The following is a 7,625-nucleotide window of genomic DNA, read 5'->3' as shown; positions in this document are numbered from 1 at the left end:
CTTGATTTTAAATTCTCACCTGATGTACTAATAACTTACAGCGGGACCTGGTGTACTAATAACTTACAGTGGGACCTGGTGTACTAATAACTTACAGCGGGACCTGGTGTACTAATAACTTAAAGTGGGACCTGATGTACTAATAACTTACAGTGGGACCTGATGTACTAATAACTTACAGCGGGACCTGGTGTACTAATAACTTACAGTGGGACCTGGTGTACTAATAACTTACAGTGGGACCTGGTGTACTAATAACTTACAGTGGGACCTGGTGTACTAATAACTTACAGTGGGACCTGGTGTACTAATAACTTACAGCGGGACCTGATGTACTAATAACTTACAGTGGGACCTGGTGTACTAATAACTTACAGTGGGACCTGGTGTACTAATAACTTACAGTGGGACCTGGTGTACTAATAACTTACAGTGGGACCTGGTGTACTAATAACTTACAGCGGGACCTGGTGTACTAATAACTTACAGTGTGACCTGGTGTACTAATAACTTACAGTGGGACCTGGTGTACTAATAACTTACAGCGGGACCTGATGTACTAATAACTTACAGTGGGACCTGGTGTACTAATAACTTACAGTGGGACCTGGTGTACTAATAACTTACAGTGGGACCTGGTGTACTAATAACTTACAGCGGGACCTGATGTACTAATAACTTACAGCGGGACCTGGTGTACTAATAACTTACAGTGGGACCTGGTGTACTAATAACTTACAGCGGGACCTGGTGTACTAATAACTTACAGTGTGACCTGGTGTACTAATAACTTACAGTGGGACCTGGTGTACTAATAACTTACAGCGGGACCTGGTGTACTAATAACTTACAGCGGGACCTGGTGTACTAATAACTTACAGTGGGACCTGGTGTACTAATAACTTACAGCGGGACCTGGTGTACTAATAACTTACAGCGGGACCTGGTGTACTAATAACTTACAGTGGGACCTGGTGTACTAATAACTTACAGTGGGACCTGGTGTACTAATAACTTACAGCGGGACCTGATGTACTAATAACTTACAGCGGGACCTGGTGTACTAATAACTTACAGAGGGACCTGGTGTACTAATAACTTACAGCGGGACCTGGTGTACTAATAACTTACAGCGGGACCTGGTGTACTAATAACTTACAGTGGGACCTGGTGTACTAATAACTTACAGTGGGACCTGGTGTACTAATAACTTACAGCGGGACCTGGTGTACTAATAACTTACAGCGGGACCTGATGTACTAATAACTTACAGTGGGACCTGGTGTACTAATAACTTACAGCGGGACCTGGTGTACTAATAACTTACAGCGGGACCTGGTGTACTAATAACTTACAGTGGGACCTGGTGTACTAATAACTTACAGTGGGACCTGGTGTACTAATAACTTACAGTGAGTGGGACCTGATGTACTAATAACTTACAGCGGGACCTAATGTACTAATAACTTACAGTGGGACCTGGTGTACTAATAACTTACAGCGGGACCTGGTGTACTAATAACTTACAGCGGGACCTGGTGTACTAATAACTTACAGTGGGACCTGATGTACTAATAACTTACAGCGGGACCTGATGTACTAATAACTTACAGCGGGACCTGATGTACTAATAACTTACAGCGGGACCTGGTGTACTAATAACTTACAGTGGGACCTGATGTACTAATAACTTACAGAGGGACCTGATGTACTAATAACTTACAGAGGGACCTGGTGTACTAATAACTTACAGAGGGACCTGGTGTACTAATAACTTACAGTGGGACCTGGTGTACTAATAACTTACAGTGGGACCTGGTGTACTAATAACTTACAGTGGGACCTGGTGTACTAATAACTTACAGCGGGACCTGGTGTACTAATAACTTACAGCGGGACCTGGTGTACTAATAACTTACAGTGGGACCTGGTGTACTAATAACTTACAGTGGGACCTGATGTAGTAATAACTTACAGTGGGACCTGGTGTACTAATAACTTACAGTGGGACCTGGTGTACTAATAACTTACAGTGAGTGGGACCTGATGTACTAATAACTTACAGCGGGACCTGATGTACTAATAACTTACAGCGGGACCTGGTGTACTAATAACTTACAGCGGGACCTGGTGTACTAATAACTTACAGCGGGACCTGATGTACTAATAACTTACAGCGGGACCTGGTGTACTAATAACTTACAGCGGGACCTGATGTACTAATAACTTACAGTGGGACCTGGTGTACTAATAACTTACAGCGGGACCTGATGTACTAATAACTTACAGCGGGACCTGGTGTACTAATAACTTACAGTGGGACCTGGTGTACTAATAACTTACAGCGGGACCTGATGTACTAATAACTTACAGTGGGACCTGGTGTACTAATAACTTACAGCGGGCCTGATGTACTAATAACTTACAGTGGGACCTGGTGTACTAATAACTTACAGCGGGACCTGATGTACTAATAACTTACAGCGGGACCTGGTGTACTAATAACTTACAGCGGGACCTGGTGTACTAATAACTTACAGCGGGACCTGGTGTACTAATAACTTACAGCGGGACCTGGTGTACTAATAACTTACAGCGGGACCTGGTGTACTAATAACTTACAGCGGGACCTGGTGTACTAATAACTTACAGCGGGACCTGGTGACTACTACAGCACTCTTGATATTTGAATTCTGAAAGTCTATGTAGCAAGCTCCCAAAAAGTGCTCCTAGCAGCTGTAGACACAGCAGCATTTCGTTATTGTATCTGCGCGTGAAGGAAACTTGGTAACTGAATGTGTTACACAGAGTGCGAGCTGCGGGATGTACAAGTTCTCCCTGGATACTCAGTAAGGCCGTGATTATACCAGAAATCGCGTGCGACGCCGCACAGCTTCAAAACATTAAAAATGCAATGAAAGCGCACATACTAATCGCGACGGCAGCGCTGCGACGTGCTGCCAAGCTTCTGTCTCATGAAGAGTTTTGAGATTTTGTTTTTCACAGACAACTGCCACATCACGTGATTTGAGACAGAGACACACAGAGACACACAGAGACACACAGAGACACACAGAGACACACAGAGACACACAGAGACACACAGAGACACACAGAGAGACACATCGATCTGGCCATGTCTCACTGCAGTAGTGCTACAAATCGCTTCTGCCTGCGCACATGTAGCTCCGCTCTGGTATAATTGAGGCCTAACTATGGCTGCATTTTAATCCTGCTCTTCATGTCTCCCATGACCGCGCTTATAGTCCTTGCTATGGCGACGACGGCGTGGCCGTTGCCGTAGTGATTTTTGCTTATAGTTTTAGAGACAAGAGACGGTGACCGGAGGGGGTGCTGGGGGCGTGGCTGTGAGCGGTTCGCCCTCATTGGCTGAACGCTCACGTGGCTGACGTCATGCGGCGGTTGCTGAAAAATCTATTTTCATTGAGTTCCAGCGATGGCAATCGCTCCGTCGCGTCGCTCCTACTATAAGCGCACGCGACGGATTCAATACACTTGTTTTGACGTGGCGTCGCAGCCTAACATTTCACGGGCTTCATTATTCATAGTTCTCTGTCTGTACATATTTCAAAAGACATTAAATTGGTTTCATAGTTGAATTTACATACCAGGTAAAACAATTATAAACCTTCCTAATGATGTCAAGTGTTTCATACCTAAAAGATTCTGATCTTTTCATATATGTGCCGCCTCCTTTCCATTGTGCTGTCTCATTAGCTTAGACATAATCACCATGCAGGCACATCACATCGTATATAACAAAAGGGTGCAATTAATTGCTTCTATAATACACTTCTGTGTAAGAGCCACATCTTAAGAAGATGCGATAACAGCCACTTCTAAGAAGTGGCCTTTTGGGACCATCAGCCCACATCTATGAAGAATGTCCCTGTTAGCCCTGAAGGTTATCACTACCTCACCGAAAATATTGATAACAGAAGTGATTTATTTTCTTTGTAACACCTTGTAAGCAATGGCAAAGCCTGACGTTAGCAGACAATTATTCCCTGCAGTTTATCTATATGCGTTGAGGTCACTTTGTGGAAGATGAACATTACACTTGGCATACTTATTGTGCAAAGATTAGAAGAACCACACAACAACCGTATGCTTCAAACAGAGACAGCAGCAACAGAAGCCTTGCAAGGCGAACAGGATAATTATTGGTGAAATATTATTGCCGATCTGTTGTCTCCCCCTGAGCAGTATTATTATCACTGATTGTCAGTATCACTGGCCACATGGAATGCAATCACATTTTACTCTGAAGTTTAAGGTGAAAAGGCCCTTTGGTCTGACGTCTCACTTATTTTTGTATCTTCCTTGACCCAGGATTTGATCTCTTAAAGGCACAATTCTTAATAGCTAAACTAAAATCAACATTCTGCAAAGAATTTAACAAACTAATTGTCTTCCTTAAACAAATTGTAACCATTAAACAAATTATAACCATTAAACAAATTGTAACCCTGCCAAAATAAAGATATTGCTGCTGTAGTTTCTTTGGACATACAGGGGGTCATTTATCTTAGTCACCCGGCTGCAACACTGGGGTACAAATATTGCACCAAATTTATCAAGGAAAATAATTGCCATTGAAATCCATAGACTTTTCTGTTTGATAAACCTGGTAAAATAGTTTTGCCCACATTTTGCAGCTGTGAGACTTTGATAAATGATCCCCCTAATTATGATTTATTTTTCTTCAGGGCCCCTGAATGGGAAAGTGTGTCTCTCGTCATCTCCCCACCCTGTGCTTATCAAAGAGTCAATAACTGTAAGGGATGGGCGGAGAGTGGGCTTTGTGTATGCAAACTCTTGGTGATCACACAATGACATCACACAGTGACATCACACAAGTGGGAGTACCCAGAGAAAATCAACCCCCTCCCAATCCCCAGCTCACGATTCTCAGTGTATAGAATGGACCCATAAAAGAATGCTAAGCTTTAGTACACCTTTGCTCCCATTCATGGCCGCCGACAGGGGGGTAACAGCCGGGACAGGTGTCCCAGGCCCTGCTCCCATTCATGCGACTTGGAGTAAAAGTGTGCTAAAGATTGGCACCCTATTGTGGGTCTGGGCATATGTGTTCTATAGGAAGACATACTGTGATCCCATTGAAACATCACTTCGAATTCTTCATGGTATTAATTTCCAGGGGATCGTTCACTAACTCAGGAAGCACATCACATATATACAGGCATTATACCATGATATATTCATTCTAAGAAATGTGTTAAAATGAGCATCAAAGTACTGAAAAAATAGCTTCAAATAACTTGAAATTCCTATGGGGAAAATGGTCTTGTTATACACCCAGCTATTTAATCTTCTTGTGATGCCAGTTTACCTCATATGCCACGGAAGGTTTTAATGTGTAAGATATATAATATAGTTGTGGTGTTCATTTAAAATGCGTCAGAGCTATTATGGAACACATTTACATAACCAACATGGTGTAACTGAGGACAGGTGCACAGACCGAAGATATTTGTTCATAGACAAATAAACAGTGAAGAGATCTAACAAAGTGCAATTAATGTTTGAAGTGGTTCTCAATATATCTATTAAAGAAATACCTAATTAACTGAAGATCTTTTTTCAGAGCAAAGTACTTTTCCAACTAGAACTTAAATGATGCAGAGGATCCACAGTGTTTTATTATAAGTCCCCTTTGAAATAAAGTACAGAAACTTTACAGATAATGTCATTCTTTATCTTCTTACATTTAAAAGATCAGACACTTCTCACACGTATTTCCATTAGCATGGGGCTTAATCTCGCAAAACATACAGATAGTGAGTAAAACTTGTACGTTTTCATGGATATACCAGTGATAATTGTGTAGAGATGTGTTTTACGGACTATTTAAACTAGCCATGCTACTTTATATCATCGGTCAAATACAAGTCTACACAATGTGACTCAAGAAAACGACATGCCACCCACTTCTGCTTCCTTCAATTATCCCACTAGTGCCGTATTCCTCCTCGTCTCACCCGGTAGAAGGCAGAATTATCATTAATGAAAATAACTGCAAAATGGTCAATTATAACTTAAATGCTTTAATTTGTATCATAATGCTCAAGATATGATTGGGTTCTGTAAGGCTCCAAGGCTGGGCATTGTGGATTTAAAATGCAGTTGAGAATCCATTTGAATGTGTATTTCTTATAACTAATTGTACCTACTTGATATTTGCATTAATTTTCCTATTCAACTTGCATCGGCCTGGGATATGTAGAATAATAGAAATGATTAGGATATATGCATGTATATCTTTATTTATGTAGCTTGAACCAAAAGCTTACAGTCTACGGATGTTATTTGGTGTTGTGGAAGTGTGAATAAAAACAAAAGTCTGAGGTTATATTTTGCAGAATAGACAAATAAGTTTATTGCTTTGTGCTGTGCACACGCAGAGGAGAGTTTCAAAATAAAACCCTCCCAAAGACATGGAAGCATACAGGCATTATTTATACACAAAATACTAAACCCACGCCCCCTCTACAAGGTTGCGTGTCGTCACTACGTAAGCGTAAAAGGTAAACAAACTATGCACACGAACACATCGAGTTAATAATATTATTATGGGATGCATATTAGAAATGAAATGATTCAGCTATATTCCTTATACAAGCCGGTGACTTTTACTCTACATACAGAACACATTGCCCCCCCCTCGGACAGTGCCTATCTGTCTCGTATTTTCATAACATTGGCACTGTGCTTTTCTTCTCAAGGTTTTGTCAGTTAGCTGCTTGGTTTATTCTCACTTGAAAGTTGAAAGCAAAAAACCTCATTCAAAAACGTCCATCTCATAACCCGTTCACTCAGACAAAACCTAAGATGGATGCTGACTTAAAATGGTTGCATAGATCCCAGTGCTGTTATGTCAGACCCCCCCTTACGTCATATTCTCACTTTGTCACTCCCTCCTTTTTTATTCTTAAAACATAGCTTTTGAGAATTAAGTTCATGATGATAGTCCAGGGATAACTCAGAGGACAAGGGCGCGTGCCCTTCACTGTCATAGTCTCGTAAGGCGCTGCGGCCAATATGTCTTTTGATGAATTGAATAACTGGTTGGCATCTTCTTTCTTCAAGGTACTGCTGTTTTCTGGCATCTGTAAAGAGTGGCATCCGATTGGGGGAGGGGGTCGCACACCTGTGGATCATACCTTTGCAACACGTGACACACACATATAACAAGTAACACTCCCACACATCCAAGCATTCAAAAGTTTTTGCTCCAAGTGATCTAAGCCATTCACCTAACCCCAAGGGTGATAATCTGTCACTTCCCTTTGTAAACCTCTTTTGAATCTCTTGTATTTAATCAAGTTCATGCTGCACATTGCTACACTGATCTGGAATAAAAACACAACATTGTCTTTAATCAAACACATACCCTTCCTTTTGAAGCTAAAACATAGTCTAAAGCAATTCTGTTTTGTAAGGCCATAAACCTAATCTGAACCTGTTCTTGGTTTAATGATGAAATTATAAACTGCAAAATTAAGGCCACATCCTTCCTGTAAATTGTTTTCTGACTAAACATACATTTTTACACAGGTTTCATTAGTTGGTGGAGACACTTG

Source organism: Ascaphus truei, chromosome 18 (assembly GCF_040206685.1).
Source record: "Ascaphus truei isolate aAscTru1 chromosome 18, aAscTru1.hap1, whole genome shotgun sequence".
In the NCBI taxonomy this organism is placed as follows: domain Eukaryota; kingdom Metazoa; phylum Chordata; class Amphibia; order Anura; family Ascaphidae; genus Ascaphus; species Ascaphus truei.
Note: the sequence above shows the minus strand (reverse complement) of the source record.